This window comes from Poecilia reticulata, chromosome 14, assembly GCF_904066995.2.
Source record: "Poecilia reticulata chromosome 14, P_reticulata-male-v2, whole genome shotgun sequence".
NCBI classification, from domain to species: domain Eukaryota; kingdom Metazoa; phylum Chordata; class Actinopteri; order Cyprinodontiformes; family Poeciliidae; genus Poecilia; species Poecilia reticulata.
In genome coordinates, this window is record NC_088843.1 from 7,877,583 (window position 1) to 7,901,110 (window position 23,528).

The 23,528-nt window shown below is 36.3% G+C and overlaps 1 long non-coding RNA gene across 2 annotated transcripts; it reads left to right on the plus strand.

The window, feature by feature from the left end:
• Positions 1 to 1,874: 1,874 nt before the first annotated feature.
• On the plus strand, positions 1,875 to 23,174 carry LOC103475504 (uncharacterized). Of its 2 annotated transcripts, none has more exons than XR_014090988.1 (3): positions 1,875 to 3,443; positions 14,985 to 15,103; positions 19,828 to 23,174. It is a non-coding gene; the product is annotated as an uncharacterized LOC103475504 (long non-coding RNA). The 2 variants fall into 2 exon arrangements; XR_535336.3 differs by lacking the exon at positions 1,875 to 3,443 and adding an exon at positions 9,950 to 10,603.
• Positions 23,175 to 23,528: the final 354 nt, after the last annotated feature.

A 23,528-nucleotide genomic window follows, 5' to 3' on the forward strand; every position in this document is an offset into this window, starting at 1 on the left:
ACGAAACCAGAATAACATTTGAATAACTGTGATCTACTGTGGGTTTTGTTTGACATGTATTGATATGTTAAATCCTAAGAAATTAAATAGAAGTTAATGGTTGTAGCATTACAAAATGTGACAAAGTGAACTTTGTTAGAAAACTTTAGATTCTATACTTAGATAAAAAGTATAAATATATATATATATATATATATATATATATATATATATATATATATATATATATATATATATATATATATGCACACCTGCATATGAGATTTATTGCAATAAAATAAAATATGTGCACAGCATAAAACCTTATTTATAGACATAAAAGGGAGGCAAAAATCCCTTGATCTGTATCAAAGCAGTGAAAAACAATCTGCTGAAAATGTGCCCGGATCTAAATTACCACCACCATTTAATAATCAGCCATGACATGAAGATATTAGGGCTGTGACAAGACCATTTCTGTCAAAACCTTTGTCTAACCCCAATTACAAGCTAAATTATTGTTCATTTACTCAAATCGAAAGACTTTCCACATGATGGGTGCATTTTTTTTTTACCAGTTTTACAGCTAAATATGGAATACAGATTCAATCCTCTACAGTACATCTATAACTCATCGTGACTTAACAAATACTTCAAGATCATGATTTTGTTTCAATAAAAAAAATAAGAAAAATAAATTTCTTACTTGAATGTTCATTGTTGGCAAGGGATTGAATTAGATTAAATTAGGGTTCAGCTAAGTTTAGTTTGCATCTCTCACATACGTTGTCTTGTGATAGACATATTGCTTTTTTCTAAACACTTTCAACAAGAGGTTGGAAGTATTTAGAGTAGCTTTATATGGCTACTCATATGTTTAGGTTCTGTGTCATTTATTTTCTCTTTAAATTACGGTTTGGAGGGTTACATAACATCCAGCCTGACAGTGGCGTTTTATAGCATAACCAAGTAACTATGTTGCCTTCAGTTTTTATCACTTGATATGACATCATGTCTATATTAAAAACAACTTAAAGGTAATTTGGCTTCACAATTTGACACCTTAAAATTGGCATCTGTCTCTTTAACATTCAAATTGTATTAAGATACAGGGTCATTTGGATCCAACTTTGACTCCATGTACACTTTTACAAGTTTTTTTATGTCTGGTTTTAACTGATGATCTGATGGTACAACCTCCGGATCCCAATTCCCCACTGTGCGACCGTGACATCTGCCGTTCTGCTCATGAGCAACGCACTAAGACTGCAGGAAAGTTAAGAAGTGCCTATTGTTTCTGACACTCCCCCTTCAGCACATCATCACAACAATGGACAGTTGGACTGAGAAGTAGTTTGTGTGATAAGCTTAACTGTAGATTACAGAAGGGCCACAGGGGGAAGCCAGAGGAGATACATTTTTTTTCTGCCTCATATTATACTGTCATAACATAGTGACCATTACCAAATGCACCTTTAAAGATAAAATCACTTCACTCCAAAATACTGAAAAAAATGTAATATTAATGTTTAGAACATCAGAAATTGAGAAGTCAAAACAAAACCACCAGTATCACACATATTGACATCCCTACTGATAATGCACAACCCCTTTGGTCAATACGACGGTCCTTGTTCTTCTGCTCTGATATTTCACAAGGTTAGAGAATACTGAGTGAGGAACCATTGTTCTTAACACAATCTGTAGATTATTCGAACTCCCTGCCCCTTTTCTCATTTTGACCAAGTTAACAGTAAAACTTCACTAAACATTTAATTTGTAACAAAGATTTTTCCATTTTGTCACTGGTTTTATTAATCAGTACGTTCACCGGTAAAATTGAAATGCATTACGTAAAAATGTAAGAAAATAGGCAATACTTTAGTTAAAAAGATATTTTAATGATGGTAAAAAGTCACACTTGTGTAGATTTGAAGATATTTAAACGATAAACACAGCTGAAGCTTAATTTGTTGTATAACCATCATAGTCATAGCATATCATAAATTTAGATATACATATGCTCATGCTGCATAAATAAGTTCTGCAATATAACACTCCACATATATAAACTTGTGCATGCTGATCGTATTTGTAAGTTTTCTTGCTGTGAGGCTAAATTTTCAGACCTCCTGCTGTGATCGAGTGGGAGCACAGTCTCAACAAACATCTCCAGCTGTCCCTATTGCTTTTCATCTCACTAAAGACACACACATGCACACACTAATACAACTTGCATAAACAGGATGACAGACTAAATGAATTTATGCAGCTATATTTCTCTAGTCTCTGGTCCAGGGTGGTAAGCAAGACTGTTTATCTGGATTTTGACCTCAAGATCGGGGACAGTTTTTGAAAACAGAGGTGTTGTTTAATCAAGCCTGAATCTAAAAATGCTGACCAGACACAACAATTTCGATGTTAACGAATGGAATCAGGGCAAAACAAAAACGTGTTTTTGCTCCGAGAATATGATTCATAATGTGAGGGAGTTAAACCACAGTCCACAGTACATTAACCTATCAGAAATATTAAGCTCTGGAGACTGTTTATTATGTTTGTTTATTATGTGAAAGTACGATTTACCTTTCCTTCTTGTTTTTTTTTTGTTGTTGTTTTTTGCAATTTAGCGTACTAAGCTGTAAATTAATCATTAATCATGCCATCTGTTGTGCGCGTATGCAAAGTATGGCATCACAGCATGCATTACATTTGAACTTTCACCTACCATCACTTTAATATTAACGCTCCAGTTGAAATGACTTTGCTGAAATTTAGTAATAATAATCACCTATTCCAGCAAGTCATGTTCCAAAATCTCAGAAATGCTTATGTTTTTTATGCTTTTATTAGATGCTTTGTCTGAATGCCTTTCAAAAGTTTAATGTTTAACTAACTGCCATGTGAAAGCATAACTCCGCCCCTGACAAATTTTTAAAAATTCCAGCAAAATGGACAGAGCCAAGAAATACTGAAAGGCATGGCCAAGTGTGGGGATGAGTGGTCAGGACAAAAGGAGCACTGTTGCTAACTTACAAACGTTGTCACTATAATTAGTGACTTTTCAGATTCCTCTCGTGAGCTTGTCAAAAACCGACAAGTGACAAACTTGAGGTCTTCTGTGTTGTTAGGCGACAACGATATGTAGTGTCGCTGCAGCCCTGCTGTGTCCTGTTTATGAGCATACAGTGAATGCTCCAGTAAGACACACCCATATCCCACAGGAGACGCGTGAGAGTCAAGATGACCTTTTAGTATTAGTGTTTTTATTCATGCTTGGACGATAAGCTGGCCTACAGTCACTAGGTGGCAGTAGTGCTCAAACTAATCAAGAGGTTGCCTGCTCAACTCTGAAGAAGAAGTAGCCTGAGTACAGAGCTGACAGAAGAGAAATGGAGAGGTTTGTGACAATGAAAAGACGAACGGAAGACCAACAAATGTGATGAAGCTTACTTGTGTTTCGTGTGAGTATGGTCAGAAATGAGAAATGAGCCATTTGTGTTTTTTGCCTAAAATCTGTGGTAGCAGACAGCATAAAACCAAACAAGTTAAATTGGCGCCTGGGAATCTATATCAACAAGCACCTGGATGTTTTTCAACAAAAACTCAGTTCAAAAAAGTCTGAACTCAGTTTTGCTAACGACATTTTTTTGATCAGTAAATAAAAAAAGCATGATAGCCACATACAAAGTTGACCACCAAGTCACAAAGTCCAATGATTGATAAAAAAAAAAAAAATAAAAAAAAAAAAAAAAATATATATATATATATATATATATATATATATATATATATAATTAAATATCAGTATTAATTAAATATTATCAAATATGTAATTATTTCATAACTAAAATTTTGATCATATTCAGGGGTTTTATGAAAAAATTTATGTTCCCCAAAGGCAGCTTGACGGAAAATAATTGAGAACAACTGGTATAGGGTAACTTTGTTAAAACGACCTTTAAATTTCTGATTTAAAATGTTTTGTAGATGTTCTGCTATGAAAGACGTGCAGAGAAAGTGTGAAAGGCTCTCAAACAGACTAATCTGAATTTCTGTAAAAGGTAAAAGTCGATCGTGTTTAGCTTTCTTAAGTACTTCACACTCCAGGTGCTCTTGTCTGGCCCCAGAATATTGTAAGGACTTAGCTTTCTTCTTGTCAATGGCTTTCTAAAGTCTCTGGCCATGATTTAGTTCAACTGTCACTGCAGATTTAATGGGATATTATTCATGCAGCAAGACATGGTCAAGGGCAATAAAAATTGCAAGCATTAAAAAAGAAAAAAATCCCTTGTGTGACAAAAAAGCTGCTGATATGTATTTAAAGTGAAGAAATATAAAATCATGTTCTCATTTCAGCTTTTTGAAGTTCAGTGATTTTAGAGAAGATTGGAGTTGACAGCCTTGCCTGTTTGTCTTGCCACATGCTGTCTGCTCAGTGGGAGTTGCAGAGAGGACACCTCATCACCCTTTAGCTGGTTGGCTTGTCCTTTCTACTGCTTTCTTCTATAGCACCATTTTATTTTTAGATTTTTCTACTATGCATACCCATTAAACATTTTTTTTTCTTTTAAAAGCCATTGTTTCAACTGTTAACTTAAAGCTGTCTTCTTCTACAAGACATAGATTAAATCAGTATAAATTTCAAAATGTTTAAAACATTTTCTATCTTTAAACAGCAGCTAAGAATGAGGAGTTCTTTTCCAATACAGAGATATTATTATAATTTGATTAACATAATTTTTCTGATCAACAAAGCTTATTATTTTTTATTTCAATTCCCATCATTTTCCATGTCTACAATTACCTTGATGTGTTTTGTTCTCCAAGCTGTGGGTTGAACTATTCCATGTTTGATCAATCCACAGTGCTCTTTAATTTTTGATGAGTTTTTGGTGACACTCAAATTTCACTATGATATAGCCCAGTGAGTGGAAAATAATTTTGATTAAATTCTACAACCATAAGATTTTTGGTTGCGGTTCAACATGCTCACATGGTTAAAAGCGTTGACTTGCAGGTTGATCGGCTGCAATAGCTGCATTTAATTGATGCTGCCTTAATCTTTCTATTCTTTACTACACTTGCTCTTCTTTAATTCAAATGTTCTTCCAGCTGCTCACGGTGTATTCTATCATGTTAATTTTTTTAAATCATATTTTAGACACTATTGATTTTCTCTTTTTTTGCTTTAGCCATAATTTCTCTTGCTGCTTGGGTGATTGAATAACTGACTGAATGGATTTGCAAGTGCCACGTAAAATATGTGTTGTTTAATGTCTGCAACTGGACAAACCTGTGCTGTCTGTCATGATTGTTAAACAAATGGCGAAATATCTAACTTCACATAGTGACATTTGTGTGTTCTTTCTGTAAAGTAAATGCAGAATGGATGAAGAGGATCTTCTGCAGACCTTGCAAGATAAAACTGGAGCTAAAAATATTTGATCAAAGACTTTGTGGTATATCGGGTTTGTTCCACAAACCAAACAGAAGGATGGCAGCAGCAAAAACCTCCAGAAAAATTTTAATTGGATGACGTCGCTTAGACATCAATTAATACCGTCAAGTGAGAACCAGAAATGATGGAGGAACGAGACACAAAACAACAGATAAAACTACAGCTGTTTCTGAAGTTTTGGAAATGTTTTTTTTTTTCAAATGGAAAGAGAGAGTTGAAGATTTTGTCTTTGAGGTCTGTGACTTTCAAAGAAACCAGATTCCTTTACATTAAACTGTCTGCCATTTTTATAAAGAAAACAAATTGAATCTACTGTTTTTGCGCAAGGGAAGAAACACTTTCAACAGTTCTGTTGTCATCTGAAGTGGATGAATGCAGGGAAAAAATCATTTCTGAGGATATTTTTGTCAGCATAACTGAAAAAACACATTCACAATGAATCACGTCAGTCGGATGACTTAATATCAGATCTAGCTGACTTTGAGGAGTCATTTGACAGTGACATTACTGAACAAGTTTGTTTCAATGCATATTTGGAGACGAGGAAAGCAACACTCCATGCCTTTGGTAAAATGCTCTACCTTAATAAAGTGATATCAATGTGGTGTTAACTTTTTATATTTTGTATTGGAATATCCCTTAGTTTTATTGAAAGTAGTTAAAACATAAATGGCCGCCACTTGAAACCAATAACTGACTCCAGTTTGTTTTTCTTTTCCTAAAACCTTAAATGTAACTAGGAAAGCAGTATGTGAGCCAAAGACCACAGAAAGTCCAGAACAATCAAATTTCATGCAGTCTGCCCAATCCCTATTAAAGAATGTTTCATCCAAAAGGACATTGATTCAAGTGATTATGATAACGAGAACACTTGGAATCAACTGCACCCTTGTAATGATTACCCTGACCACTGTTCTGAAGTTAGTGATAAGTTCCCTTTGAATCCACACATCTCCTCTGAAGCTGTTGAATCTTCTCTAGACTTAGATGAAGCAGATGCAGTTATATGGAATCCTTGAGAAAACCTGGTCAGATTAGATGATGACAAAAATGAAGTACTTGAACAGGTAAGACAAGGAACACTTGTGCATGACCTAGTTAGAAAGTTATAGAAGTGAGAGGTCGCATAAAGAAATTTATAAAATAGAACCCTATGAACAAATTAAATACTATTTTATCAATTATCAATTTTAAAAAGTCACTTGGGCAAATATCTAGGTTATGGTAATGGAGAAATTCAAAATTTGAACAATTGTGTTGTATATTGTAAGCTAAAATACTTCATCATTCAGGGTGCTGACCTTACCAGACCACCTACATGTAGTTCCCTGCTCCTATTGTTTTCATATAATAGTCTAGTCACCTCACAAATGCAGATGAGTCATGGGAAGGCATACAAAACTGCCCAGGTATGACGCACACCAACAACGTGCACTGGTCAGTTTTCTACAGATGTAGCAGGTTGCACATGTTTAAAAGAACAAACACAAGATGAAACAGGAGGTTTAGTATTCCATCCGATGTTAGCAGTTCTGAAAATTGTCTGGGTAATTGTGACGGATGGGTTCCTAAACTGCGTCCCCGAAACAACATGCAACCTCCTACCTCACAGAGGACAGACATGTTAACCATCTTCACCGCTATGTCAAAAATGTTGAGAAAATGAAAGCTGAAAAAAATGTTATGTTTTCAGACTGGTTCTTTTGTCATCTCTTGACAAAGTTCTGGTTTGCTTCAATGCTGAAAAAAAGGCTCAACAGAGGATATGTTACCTGTGCCTTGCCACATTTAAACTACTTTGCACTTGCAGTTATTACCCTGAATTCTGCGCCATGTTTGACATCCTCTCAAGCAATTACATTGAAATAGAAATCTTTTTAAAGTTGATGACATACTGACTATGATGCCGACTACGAAGAAAACACCACCAGTTCAGTTCTTTGACATGCTGTATTCTCTCTCTTCAGATAACTATTGAGGGTTTTGTTTGGGGCCAAGGACAGAGAGAAAAAATAAAACGCTCGAATGTGGCCAATTTTAGCTCCAAGTTTGCCCCATAGACTAAAACACTAGGGCAGGCCTTTAAGGCTACACTACTTAAAGGCCTGCCCACTCCGACCAAGGATTGGCATTTGTTTTAGCATTAAGACAGATTATTTTTCTAGAAAACTCATCAAGAGTTGCACAGATGCAATTTCCACATCTAAAGTTTGTCATACAAATTCATGTGACATTCACACACTTCAGTAGTTTGGAAAGAAGTTAACACATTCTCTTTTTTTCACACTAACTCTATGCTTAATGCTATTGGCATAACCAGCAGTATCTGAAAAGCTGTCCAGAGTACCACAATTAGTTAGCCTGGCCAAAGCCTTCCTACACAACTCTGCACAAATTCTAATCCCACTTCACTGATTGCTAGTATTATATTTTAATACAAAATAATATATTGTATTACAATTTTATTTCTGCTTTCTATGAAAGAGAGACTAATGGCTTGCATTTGAAGCTTTTGATGACTCCTTTCAGAATTAGAGAAAAATAGATCTACAAGGTCAATAGGAATTGATAGAAGCCCACACTAAATCCTATCCCCCCTTCAGTCTTTTTTTCAGAGGGGCTTTCAAAAGCACACTGTGCTGCTGCTCACTATCTGGTGGAGGAAATTGTACTGTATCATGTTAGACCTTGCATGCACTGAGACAGCTGAGAATATCTTTTTGAGTTTTTTCTTCTGCTCTTAGACAGACATTTCCACCATAGCTTCATCTGCAAAGCTATCAACTTCGCGCATGACCCCACACACCTTTCACATAAACTCCTGCACCTCTTGTCATGTGGAAGAGGTACCAAACCTTTCAGGCCCTCATATTCTGTCCGTGAAAGTGGGTTTGACGGTTTCTTTCCCCAAACCATCAGACTCCTCACACAAACTGACAACTCGGACAGTTTGGCAAAGCCCTAGGCACTTTTAATATTTTCACAGGCTGATTTAACATTTTCACATTGGAAATATTTACAGGATTGATCAGATCAAATATAGATTACTTAAGTATAGTCAATGGTTCAGCAACAAAAATGCAATTTAAAAAACGGTATAATATTCAACGTCAGGCACTAAGAATATGTAAAGGAGCATTCAAAACCAACACAACAGCAGCACTTAAAGTGGAGATGGGAGAAAAGCCATTATAATTAAGAAGAACACAATAAGCACTGAAGTACTGGGTCAGCTTACAAGGAAATAAGTCGAATCATCCAACAGCAGAAACTCTAAAGCCATATTCAGAAAAAGAGCAGGAGACAAGTTGTTTTTGGGTGGACAGTCAATAAAAAAGCAGAAGAATTGCAAATAATCAAAAATTCACTCCAATAGTACCTTTACCAGCAGTACCTCCATGGACTTGACCAGATGCTAAAGTAAATTTAGCTCTTCATTTCTGCATCATTTTAATTATATTTTTAACCTATTTTTTACTATTAATACTAATACATAATGTGCTATAAATAATGAGACTGATTTTTTTGGGCTATATTACATATTTTTCTCTATTTTAAGAGTGGTGCCCCGACTTCATTTTTTATCTAAATTATTAGATTTATGAACAGTTGCCATAAAAGTTTATAATACTTTGTTATAAGTTAAACCTACTGAAGAACAACATTTTTAGTTTCCCGGACTTCTGATTCCCAACACATGCATCAATGTTCATGAACATGCATGCAGCCCTGAGGACACTTCTTGAGCAACAAACAGAATACACAAATTAGCTCAACAGCACACCTCTAAAACCTGTCAAAGTGTACAGTTTAGGGAAGCAGAAGACCTTCTTTGAGGTTTGAGAATTAATGCTGGTGAGTCAGAGGAGGCTGATAAATATTTAACACAGCTTTCAGGCTCTTTTAAAAATGGTTTTGCACTCTTTGCTCTTGTATTCTTTGCTTTATGGGGCCACAAAGAAACAAACCCCAATGTGTAATTGTCTGTGCTAAGTAACACATATTTATGAGAACCTACTGCTGCCAACGTTAAATACAACATGTATGAAACTCCCCAACCTGCATAAATGCAAACTTATGGAATCTTAATAATAGCCAACTTTAAAGGAATTACCTTATAAACCCTCAGTGACAACGTGTCTTCTTAATAGAACAGAAGATAATATATTTTATTGATCCCCAAGGGGAAGTTGCTTATTTGTTGACAAGGTACTGCATCTAAGGTGTTAAATATTAACAATACAAATATAATCATAAGAGATCAAATTTATATATATATATATATATATATATATATATATATATATATATATATTTCAGAGTGATGCAAGTAATTCAATATGACTTAAAATAAATACATACATAACAAGCATGCACATGCAAATATGTTAATCTAAAAATGATCTCTGTTTTTTAACAGCCAAGGTGTTTTAGCTTTACAGACTTCCATATTTTCAGCACAGTCTGAAAATATATCAAGTCTACAAAAGCACTAATGTGCTTTTGGAGACTTGAGCTTTGATCTCATTCCCTTTAAAAGCTGGTGAAGATTAGAATAGTCCAAGGTTTTATACATTAAAACCTTGGAAATGATGGACGATGTCCTGCCTTTTTTTTTTTTTTTTTACTAATGCCAGTCCACTACTATTTCACAAGTAGTGGCCATTACTGGGTTAGCGTTTTGACAAAGCTTGCTCCTTATATGTGTGAAACACTGTTATTGCAGGACTTTCCTTCAAGCTTTCAGATTCTACAAGCAAAACTATCCCCAACAGGCTACATAAACACCCAAAGTGTTTTAACTCTACTGTGCAAAAATAAACCAATGTGCAATTGCTCTTTACAGTGCAGTAACTGTGGTTTTGGTAGCCACAGTAATGTACAGTGGAGAATATTCGCAAGAAAGCTGTGATTTGTCAATCCAAGTAAATGAACTGTTTTAAATTAGTCCCTAGTGTAGTCTCCCTCACCCCGTGTACCACCTATCGCTCTCCCCTCACACCTGCAATTGGTTAGTCAATCAGTCCAAGTCTATAGTTGCAGCATTCACTCTCCCAGTACTTAATCACACCTCTTTCTTTCATTCACTCCTTGCGTTTCCTTGTTGGTGCTCCTTTGGATTTATGGTTTGTCGTCTGTCCTGGCTCCCAGAGTTTTTATTTGGTAAGTTCTTTTTGTTCATCATTTTCATTCAATATTCTCATCATCAACTCCACATCTCTGCTGCTTTGCATTTGGGTCCACTACATGTCATGCCACAAAGCTTACCATTGCTACACCTCTAATGAGAATTTTCAAGTTTTTAGAAAGTGATGAAGTAACTTAGGAATCTAAAACAAAATTTTATTTTGAGTGGTGTAGTTTTGTTCCAACTAAATTGACCAGCATGATGCAAAACCACAGCAGACGTAAATGTTTGATATTTTAAACGCACATCAATATACTTCAGTTGATGTGGAGCTGCAGTCTTCCGTAGGGGGAACTAATCAGCCAAATGGAACTATCACTAAACATATAATCCTTTAACTGGGAGAAATTATGAATATAAGGTTGCATGTTTGAGTTCATGAGTTTGTTTTTCCTTTTTTGTTATGCTTGTTAGGGGTGGGAGAATCTCAGCTGGCTGTTGGGAGACTAGCCCTCTGGCCTCTGGGCTACCAGTGATTAGCCCTTGGCTAGCAACAGCTTATTGCTCAGGAGGTCTGTCCCCCTGAGCTCATTACTCAAAAACGCCCATGCTAGCTCCACCGCCTGGGGCAGAAAGTCAGTGACTCATTGACCATTCTACTCTATAACCAACAAGATGATTGAACATGAACACTTTCGTTAACTCTTTTGCATCTTCCATCCTTTTTTTAATTTTTTATTTTGACTTGTATTGTTCATTAATGTTGGAGTCTCGAGCTGGGAAACGATGACTAATTTGGGACTGCTAAAGCTGAAAGATGCTGCTGCTCTAGATGCATCTGTCTGGTCATCGGCTATTTTGACTTTGATCTGAACTGCAGATTTGCTAATAAGTTGTAGACTTTAAGATTACATTCTTAAGTCCTCTTCTATAAAGGAGATGGTTGGAGGCGAACAGAAGATGCAGAAAGCAATTCCTTTAACTGGACACTTTAGCAAAACACTTTTTTTTGTAAAATGTCTTCAAATTTCCTTTACATGAAGAAAATTTATTTGAACTGAATATTAATAAATTAATGTTTGTCTTACCAAATCTTCATACTCACTAAAGGACCATATTTTTCTTGTCATTTGTGCTTTTGAAGTTTTCCAAATGTGCAACAGCAAGTAGGTAGTGCAAACTAGAATGTGGGACAGTTGAAGGTGATTCAAGACTTCTGGAGACACAAATGTGCCTTCGTGCATTGTAAAATGGTCTCCATTGGAGACGGACTCTTATAAAGTTATTAATGTCGAAGACTAATCTAGAAGTCATTTTATATGATCTTTATACATCTATTTCTTTCCTCTGACATTTCTGCTTTCAGACTTTTGCCTTTAATTGGTTCATTCTTCTCTACAATCCTTGATGTGCATAGTTTTACCTAAAAAAATGCCTTGAATCCATAACAATCGATTGCAGGTATGACTATGTAAATATAAAACAAAAAGCTCAAGTGTCTTGCATCATGGTAAACCAGAAATTCAATACAATTAGTTTTTTTTTATTTCCATTTGAAAATTACTTTCACAAATATTTAAAATCATTTGTGAAAGTGTGGCTCCTATGCTTTCCAACAATGTCATCCTTGGCTCCTCATCTTTGCTACCCTTCAATATAACAAGTTTTGGTAACACTTTATTTGAAGGGGGGTGAATAAGACTGACATGACACTGTCATAAACATGACATAACACATGTCATGAACATGAATAAGCCTTCATGAATATTTATGACTGTTATAAATAAAGCGTCATTCGGTAAATTATGACACTTTTAATGCAAAGTTGACATTATTCAAAATGTCTTTGTTATTACAACTTGACATTAACCAAGAAATCATTACTGATATAAATTTGTTAAAGTATTACAGATTGCACTTTAAAAATTAGGTAACTTTATGTTATTAAAGGTAAAGTTTAAACAGTAATGATTTCTTGGTTGTTGTCATAATAAAGACATTTTGAATAATGTCAACTTTGTATTAAGTGTCATAATTTACCGAATGATGCTTTATGACAACAGTCATAAAGCATAAATATTCATGTTCTTGACAGGAGTTATGTCATGTTTATGAAAGTGTCATGACGGTCTTATTCACCGCCCTTCAAATAGTGTTACCCAAGTTTTTCCTCGTACTGCAGAAGTTCCCTCATGCTTGAAAGGAGTGTCAAAAGGATTTTTTTATTTTTTTTTTCAAATGTCATTACATCCTTCGTACTGAAATTGTGTTTTGAATTTGAAATGCATGTCGAAGGGATTAGCATGCATCACTGGTGGTAGCACACATTAGGCTGAATTGCTACAATTAGACACTGTTGAGATTTTCCTCCATCATATGCCATGGGGATCTGAACCATGTCCGTAAAGGTTATCTCTTACAGATGGCTCCCCAGATTACAGGTCTTGCGTCAAGAAAAATGAAGTGTCTCCCTAGCTATCCCCTTTGGTCCTTTGAATCTGGGCATGGAGTTGACTCTTACCCAGATGATAGGGAGACCTACTGTTTATGTACTTTCATGGACACATGCACAAATCCTGCTAACTTGATGTCATTCGGGTAACTTGACATTAAAGCTTTCAGTGTGGACACCTTATTTTTACAACGCTTGAAACGGCCGACCTCTGTTGTCTCTGACCTAACTTATATCTGCTTGGACGGATTTGTTTTGCCAGGTTAGCCAATGCTTTCTCTGTCAAATGTGCTTTAGTCACTTGCAAATTAGTGATTGACTGAAAGAGCAACTAAACTAGAAAAGAGCTGTGGGTACATCAAATTTTTTATTTTTTTGAACTCATTTCTTGTTTTCTACGTTTTAAGATAATATTCCTTGATATTGAGCCACACTTACCACTTGCCACCACCTTCCATCACTTGTGTTTTCCTTTCCGGTTCCAAAAGGCTAGAGGTAACATCCTTGAAAGAAAGTAGTGGTTTCTTTGCATCTCTCCAATGTAATTTCTTTCCTTGAGAGAGGAATATTGACCACTACAGAAAAGCCATGTATTGAATTGACTTCATCCAAGGACTGTTCTTCTATTATTCAGTGCACGGCTTACTAGTGTTGCATGTATAAAGGGGGTTTAGTTGGATGTGGTGTCTGAAATCCTCTAAAGCTAACTTTCTCCTCAAGGAGATCGGTCATATTGTGAGGCTACATCAAAAGCTGTTGAGGCTAAGTAGGTTATAGCCATATGGAAACTCCCTTTGATCTTAAGCTCTGTTTATTAATGTAATTTGCAATTCTTTAGAAAATTTATTTAAGAAAAATTAGTGAACAATTGATGATAATTCAGACAAGCTGGGAAGCACTGATCTTAGAATACATGCTGAATTATTACATATTTCAGATGTGTATGTGACCGAGACAAAAAATACATTTCTCAAAACTAAAATAACGGCACCCAAAGTTTCAAACGAATTGTCCTGAAAAATATTGTGATAACATGCCGTGTATTGTATTTTGATAACAATACTGCGGTTTCTTTTTCTAATGGCTCATTCCCATGCTGTGACGTAGCAATGACTTTCATCTTATAGGCCAAAAACAGAAGTGTGAATAGAATGGCCAATGAGCCAAATCATATTTACTCTAAGGATGCAGAATTCAAACAAAGATAACAATTTTAAAACCTTCAACTATTTTTTTTTTTTTCCAATAAACATATTGATATATTCTCAAATTTATGGAGCTTATCTTTTTTTTTTTTTTTTTTTTTCTTTTCTGCTCTAGCAACCTCTTCCTAATTTTCATGCTGTGCATCACACATTTGTTTTTTACTTCTTTACAAATTTTTAGTCTGTTCATGGAAAAGTTTGAAAAGTACCTAAGTTATAACATTTGTGTATTTTGTAGTGATTTCAATTAATTTCAAATGCAGAATAAGATTAATCCCACTGTGGCACTGATTAATCACTAGGCTTAACTTTGTAAGCTTAAAATATAAATGCATGCTGTTGTGGTTCTTCAGGAATGGTGCCTTGGGCAGATTTATATATTTATGAAGGTGTAAAAGAAATCTAATTATTAAAAAAATAATAATAATTTAGAAATATCCCTCTTAATTTCCTATGGAACTTGTGCTATGAGGCGACAGTCGCTTGTCCTCATACAGCTAAGTGACTGGCGAAGTTCATGCATGTGAAATTTCGAGCTCATACAGGCTCAAAATTTTGCAACACAACAAAATGTAAAAAAATTTCAACTTTTGCTGTGGAAAACTTTCACCTTTCTCTATCGTTCATCACTCCTTGTGTGTCCAGTCCATAAAGCTCTGCTGTGAACTAGGAAATCCTCCATGGTACAGAGGCTTTTAGGTGTTACATCCAGCAGCCTCATAAGTTCTTTTTCTTTGTGTTCCCCCTCCCTCTGTATAGTTGCAGCTTCCTGCCTGCTGGCTCTACTGTGGGAACTGGATGCAGACCTCCTCCAGTTCCTATTTGAGGCCTACAGCAGATCTCATTGGATCATCACAGAAGATGCAATTTGTTCTATGGTGAGTAGCTTGATTCTTTTCTAGGTGTTTTTATAGCTGTATTTGCTTTGACTAGTGGCATTTTGTGCACTTTGAATGGCTGCTAGAGCTAGATTGTTTGTTTTGCCTTTGTTTGGAACCTTTGTTTAGTTTGACTGGATTTTTGTACAGATACTGGTTTACAGCCTCTTGGTTTGTTTGGCCTTAGGTCTTCTTAGCAAAACTTTGTTTTGCTAAGAATTTTGGATTACAGCTTTGATTTTAAGACATTTTTGTTTCGCAAATTTTGTTTTATTTAGTATTTTGGTTTCTAAGACTTTTTGATTATTAATTTTCACTCTTAATTTTAAAGAGAAACTGAACAAACACTACAGTATTTAAACCAGTGGTTCTTAACCTGGGTTTGATCGAACCCCAGGGGTTTGATGAGTCGGTCTCAGGGGTTCGACGGAGCCTCGGCCGCGGAGGTAAAGACACACTTGTGTAAAGTCGTGATGATGCCCCGCTTTGCCATCATTTGATCCAGAGGATCACGTTGCATTGCTTAGCCAATCAGAGCTGCGGAGGAGCACTGATTGAAGGAGCTCCACTCTCAGCATGAATTTGAACTTGTGTCTTTATTTACTTCAGCAAAGCTCACAGTTTTTACCAAATTCTAGAGTCTAAATCTACTCCTTAGTCACATCTTTTCGGGGTTGCTACTGCCTCTAGTGGTGTGGGGGTGGTTACACAGCTAATATAATTACATTACTAAATCAGAATACTGCAAAGTATGTTGTGTGTTTGAGGGGTAGGGGGGTTGAAATAAGAAGGGTTCGGTGAATGCGCATATGCATCTGGGAGCTTTGGTACCTCAAAAAAGGTTAAGAACCACTGATTTAAACCTTTAAAATTGGTTTTAATGTTATTGCTCCTCATCCCTGAGCCAAGTCGTAACAGAGGTCAAAATAGCTAGTTCAATTAATCTGCATTATGTAATATTAATGCATTAAAATGATCACTTTGACACATTAAGGAGTTAATGTTGACAGTCATAGTAGTTTGATAATGTATGATAAAGCTAGAAATGAATAGCTTGGGGAAAAAACAATTTTCAGTCGATTACAATAATAGCACCTACGTAGCTTTTTCAGATCAGATTACACCAAATTTTAAATGCATTAAGATTGAAAACAAATCAGTTTGCATTTATCTTGGTTTTAAGCGTATTGGTAGTTTTTACAACCCTTTTCTGATTAAAAAAAACAACACACATAAAATGGGACTAAAATATTGTCTGCTGATAACAATGTTGTCTATTAAGGCTTTATAGTTGTGAACAATGCCTTGTTTTCTCAAATTAGAGCTGGAGGTATTTTATCATTACTACTTTTCCTTGTGTGGCCATTGTGTGATGCATTGATGTCCGTTATGCATACCAAGCATAATGTCACAAGTCTTGAGCATCTTTTTATGTTCTCAGCTATCTGGGGCTTGTGTGTTTTTCTTTCATGTTCTTCTAATTATCTCTGGGTTTTACTTGGAGGAAATATAACTGCTGATTATAAATGACCTTTTAGTCTTCTTATGGATTGTATTGACTTCTATGCATTCTGCACAGCCCAACTGAAGATGCAGTTTTCATCTTATCCATCATCAGTTTATCCTTCCATTAACATAACCTCAATTCATGCTTTAGCATGAACCCTATAGCCAGAACCCCTCTGATGGCAACCTGCCTCATTAGGAGAGGAATTTAGTCTTATTTTTATGCCAGTGTACTAGAGAAATTCCTTCTGGGATGATAATAATAAAAAAACAGCACAATATACAGTTGCACACAAACAACCAATAGTCCATTAATTTCACTCCTAATCCTTGTGTTCTGCATATGAGGACTGCACACAAAGAAAAAAGTAAGCAATATAACCTACTGCATAATTGTTGTAGAAACTTAATGCAATGAAGGCAAACTGTCTCCATTTAATTTTTCAAACTCCCCCAGTGGATGCCAATGCAATTTTATTATTGAACTGCCTCTTTTTCTGTCTCCATGTGTTTACATGCACACTCTGACACACCCATCTAAATCAATCACTTTTGTCAGCAATTACAAACAATTAGCAGATAAAGAGTTCCATATACAAAGTCTTCTCCTTCTGACATTGCTCTGCAAGCATGGCTGATTTGCATATTAATGAGCCCTTATTCAACCCTATGGGACATGCCCCTATTATAGCTCAGCGATCAACCTATTCATCTCTTTTTTTTTTCTTTCTCAGAATGTATGTTGTTTTTCAAAAAACTTGAGCAAACTTCTCCCACACAGTGCAGTTGCTGCTGAATATGCAAAAGAAAATCTCCAAAGCTCAGTGGACTACTGCAACTCACTTGCATCAACAGTGTTTCGACTGATTTCACACCCCTCACATGGAACTTCAGGAGCTCCTACGGATGTTACGGTTCTGCTGAGCATTGCCCTCTAGCTCCTAAAGCCTGATGCTCTTACAGTTAGACAACATTGCAGAATTATCTTTGAGAAGGGCTTATCTACTTTATTCAGTCCGGTTGGGAGTTGCAGCAAATTAAAGCACCAACACATTTTTGAGGCAGCACTGTTGCTCATCTTTACCTCTTTGGAAAACATAACATCTAAAAAATTTTTGACCTTGCTCACCCCAAAATGAAGTTCCATTAGTGCAGTTTTTAACAATGTAATGGGAAACCATTGAAGGTTACTACAAACTTTACTCTTGTGATTATTCGCTCGTGCTTCTGTACGTAGAACAAAGTCAGAACAATGCAGCGGTCTAACGATAGGATTAACAAGGAAGGAGACGGGAACAGAAAGGTTCGGGCCGCACTGAGACTGATATCTAGACACAAAGGTAGACTGATTGGCATGGGAAGAGCCAGTGATTGGCATGGAAATGTCACTGATGTCTTTGACAGCTTGGCAGTGAAAGAAAATTCTGTCTTGCTCTCTCACTCTCTCTCCATGTTTGTGTGTGTTGGCGGGGGATGGCAAGTCACCCGACTACATGTCAGAAATGCAGCATGACTGTCTTTTCACCCATTTCCCTGCTGACCCATTCACACAACCCATTTCTTTCTCACATCCACCCACACACAGAGAGGGGAACGAGCAATGAATTTTTGCTAATGCAAATACACATTTAGCCTCTTTTTCTGTACCAGCCCTCTATTGTATCGGCTCTCAAACTCGGACTCCTACACGGGACAAACGGCAAGTAAATCTAGACTCAATTGACATCACCCAACAGCTGTACAGGAGAGACCTGAATATTTAGTTCATCAAACAGAAGACCGACCTTTGTGCACATTTGAATAGCTAGCATAAAGCAAGCATATTATGAGATCAATTATTAATGAGCCATATTAAAACAGAGATAAAGGGGGCTGATGTTGGCGTGCATTGCTGGAAACACAAAGATCCTCAGCAAAGCAAGGTGGCAACTTTTTGTTCCTAAAAAACATTCCTTTTGAGCTAAATGGAACCGCAGGAAAAGCATATTACATGGACTTTAAATGTGCATGTAAAATGTTGCTAGAACAAAATGACAACTTTCTGAAACCCAGTGAATCCTATCTGGAAACCCTGGTACATAATGCTGTAGTGGGGGGAAAAGAGCATCTTAAATTGTTTCTCTGCCATTAGAACAATGAGCAGCTCGTACACAAGCGTGCTTGACTGTGTTAAAATCTTCTTCCTGGCTCTGATTGGTTGTTTTTAACTGAGTGATCCATTTCTTCAGATGGCATGAGAGGAGGTGGAGGAGCTTTTTTTTTTTTTTTTTTTTTTTTTTTTTTTTCTCTCTCCTTTTCAGTTTTATTTGTTTTGCACTATGTCGCAACATAATGTCAGTTTTAACAATTTTGTATGGAAGAGCGGCTGAAGTTTTGCTCACACAAATCTTTAGATCACAAATGATTCAGTTTAATTCTTGACGAAAGCATTAATCTGTTTCTATTTGGCTACGTAGAGAAAGTCCACACTGGCTAATACATTCTATCTTGGCATTATTCCGTCAACATGGGCATTACACTTTTTGTGAATGTTTATACCATTCTGCTCACAGAATGATGGACTTTAAAGACAGAATTACAATTAAGAGCACACTTGTAAGACGATACACTAAAGTGCTTCATTGTCCACTTATTTAAATTTTTTAAGATTTCTATTGATTAAATCAATGGAAGTAAATCCATATTTTGTTCACTGCCTGTCCAGCAAGCACATAGTCATCCTCAGGTCTTGTGAGGACAGAAAAGGGTCAAAGTGAGTTTTTTTGTTTTTCTTTTAAGACTCATTTTTCCAAACCAGAAAAGCAATTAGACCAGAGGATACTTGCTTATACTTATCTACCAACCCTGACTAGAAGTATCTAGTTTATATACTTTGGATCAACATTATTAGCTTTTTCTTCTTTTGCTCTTTCCTTTGGTTTGTTATTGTGTTTGTATTTCCTTTTAATTCCCGTAAAGCACTTTGTATTGCCTTGTTTCTGAAAATGTGCTATATAAATAAAATGACCTTTTTGTCACTGCAGACTGAGGAAAATATGTATATACTGTATCTGCTTGATGTGTAACGGCACAATGTAGATTCTCTCTCCATCTTGTTAAATATTAATTCAACCAAATAAAAATTAAATGCATCTGAGTATGTCATTATTATTTAAAAATTGAAAATGTGACAAGTGAAAATGGATTATGACAGGATTTTTTTTTTTTTATGCTGTCAGTCAAAATGATGGACATCAAGAAAGTCTAATGCAACCTCTGACGGAGAGATCTGGAAGATGACTCGTCTCTGTACCCACTTACATGCAGAAGCTGAGGGAGCTTAATCCTCATGCAAGAAGGAATGAAGAGTGCATGTATGATTCTGTCTGAATTCATCTCCAACTCACTAAACCTATGTAATTACATCCCCTCACGGGAAGAAAATAAACCATTTTCATCTGATGATGAATTTGACAATGTACAGTTATGTAGACTTCACATCTGCAGGAAAAACACAAATCTCTGTCTCTGATGGTGCTGGTCTGAAGGCTGTGTAATTAAACATTGCTATATGAGAAAGTAAATGAATCTATAGTCTGTGAATCTGCTATCGGGATGACAGGCCAAGTCAGAGAGCGAATGATTTAAGTTGACAATACCGGTCACATAAAAACCTGGAGGGACCGAGTAAGTGGTGAGCAAACAATGCAGGATAATTTGGCGAGTTCCTAAATGACAACACTTTTTACATTTTTTTTAAGTTTTACTGTCAATTTTGATGGAGCCAAAATATTCCCAGGAAGAACAACTGAACACAAAGTCAAAAGATAAGATGGGGGGGAAGAAAAAAAAAAAAAAAAAAAAACTCCTGAGAGTGGGAGTTAGTCTCTGCATTTATGTTTTCACATACGGGTCCATGGGATCATTTAATTTAAATTACTGGCTTCCTGGGAAGGTAATTTCCCTCACAACTCGCCGCATTAATTAACTGTAACACCAGTATAGCCTCGGCTTAAGTGATTAGTGGTGTCATCGCCTAAAATGAATCCCTTGCCTCAGTCCTAGGCCTGGTTGGTGCCGTTTGATACACAGAAGAGGCCCATGTCTACATCCACAGTTGTGTAAAGTATCCTAAGAAAAAGTCGGCGTGTATATTGGAGGAGAAGCTAGACTTGATGTATTTCACATTGGGTTAAAACCAGCATTCAATTACAATAAGTAATGTTCATAAGATTTTCTCACATGAGAATAACATTTCATTTTTGTGGTTTTGCTGGTTGATATTTGAATGAGAAATTGACCTTTTGTTTTGTGGAAGACGAAACAACTTAAGGGTAATATTTTGACATCTAACTTTGTTGGCATTGTCATGAAAACGTGACTGCCCCAAATGTATTTAAAACATAATCTTTTGATTCCTATCATTTTTATGTGTTCTTAGCTAGTTCAAAGTTAGATTAGTCTCGTAGGTGTTGTGCGTGTTTTTAAGCGTGTTATTTATTTATGTGTTGGAGCAATCTTTCCAGCAGACCCAAAGCCTATGGGAGCCAATTAGAGTGTAATGCTAGGAGTTGACAAAAGAGATGCCACTTGGTCCAGCTCACCCACTTTTCCAATGAATCTCTCCTCAGCTTGATGGCCAAACACAGCTTTAATAAGAAAGGTGTCTGGCACTCTCATCTCCTCTCAGACACACAGGAAACCCAGTGGTCACCGAGTTTGGGCTTAGATGAGGTCACTGCCCCTGTGGGCTCAGCTGGAAAAGCGGAGACAGCGAAATAAATGGACAAGAGACTAGAGTGTAAGGGAACCAGTTACTGAGCTGAAACGTCACGTGTGTCTCTGAGACATTATATAACAGAATATTGGACGAGATTGCAGATCAAATGACTGCTGTATGCCTGGAAGTCGGACCCATCTCTCCCGTGGAGAAATGTGATACAACTGGTTCACCTTTCTAACTCCCCTCTGTTAACTGATGACTCGGTAACAAGATCACCAGTGGCTAAAATAAACACTGAAGATAGTCTTTCCTATGTTGTGTACCAGTAAAAATGTAATTAAGAATACCCAATGTTGTACAAGTAAATTGATCTTTGAGTATTTAATTGTTAAACAGTTTAAAAACAATGAAAATATCTGCAACACAAATAGGCTGATTAACAGTCATTAGGGTAACACTCATTGGACCTGGAGGTGGATTTAAAGTCTGTTGTTGGACCAGCATGCTGAACTGTAACTCACACCAAGCACGTAAACAAAGATGACACCATAGTGCAATATAAGTCTGCAGTGCATTGACCAAGAAAGCTGTGAGTTCACACTGTGTGAATCAGCTCCCAGGCATTGTTTTGTCATATTTTAGCTTTTTATTATTCAATATGTGGTTAAGTTTAATATACCTGAGCTTTAAGACGGTATATTTAGGTGAAAAATGAAAATAGCGTACTTTCTATATTTGCTGTAACAGAGAGAGCGCTACAAGACATCTTTCCTGCCCACAGCCATCACTGTCTACAATAACTCTTTGAAAAATTGAATTAATATGAGTTACAACATCATTTAATTTCCATTTGGGATCAAGTATTTTTTAATTGAACTGAATTGAAAACACTCTACAGTGGTTCATAAATAAATCTGTATAATGGAGCATTAATAAGCACTTGCGTGCATAAATAACTAAATCTCAAAATCGATCTCATACACTTAGATCCCATCTGAAGGAGACATGTTTTATCACCATTAAGTTAAATATTGCATGTAAAAGTAAGCAGTTCTGTTTTCCAAGGATTGTCAGCTATGGATAACAAGCACAAGTTAAATTGGCCCCCTGCCCCCCCCAAAAAAAATTAAAAATCTAACACCAAAGTCCACAATAAATCACCTGTTTGCTAGCAAAAGCGACAAGAAATAAAAAATAAATACACAGAATCTATGAACTCATTGAGTAGCTATGACCTTTTAAATACTGTTTTGTTTTTACTGATTTATTTAATCAGCCCAATTAGGGGTCATTTAGGGCTCTTCAAACATGTATGTATTTTTTTTTTTACCCAAGCCTTCATTCCCTAAAGGCAATGTGTCGCATCTTTTGCATTGTCACTTGCTGTGGGCTCCACAAGTCTCTTTTCCTTTGCTGGCTTTCTGGCAGCAGAGACAGCTGGGAAGCATCTAAAGTCTTTGCATCACTCAGTATACAACTGTAGGTTCTAGCTGTGCCACTCTAAGCCTTCTCTACTTGCGTTTTCTTTTGTCTCGTTCAGGTTGTCTCTCAAACAAAGCTCGAAGGGTTTACTGTGAGGCTTTTTGTAGGTCTCACAGCGAACAATGCACCATTACAATCGACTCACATGCAGCCACTTCATCTCGGAGCAAGGGTTTCAGAAGGAGTCTGGTGTTTGGCTTGTGAATGATATTCAAGAGGGGAAAGGGTTATAGGAAACCTGCCAAACAACAAGGCCTCCAGTAGCAGACGTAACCCTCATTTAATTGTATTTTAAATCCTCAGGAATGTAGTCCTGCATTAGCCTGTAAAATAAAACTCTTTAAGATGAAAGCAGTATTGTAGCTTTGACTTTGTTGATAACAAGCCTACACCCAATAATTACAATATTCAAAACAGATTGTTTTCCAAAGTAAAAAAAAACAAATAAAAATAAGGTGGCAGAGGATAAAACAAAGAATCCCTATAACAGTTGTTTTCATTTAGTTGTGTTTTGGACAAAGTTATGGACAATTTATGCTTTCTGGATAAAAAAGCAGAGCTGATGGTGGAATTTTTGACACTGCAAAAACCTCACCTAGATGACCATTTTCTAACGGTTGTCGCTAAAGTCTTACTGATGGTCACCTGCCAACATGGCGACCAGGTGACGGCACAAACTCACACGTCAGATAATATGACAGCTGTTTGTTACTGTTGGCAGCATGGCTCCGAGGC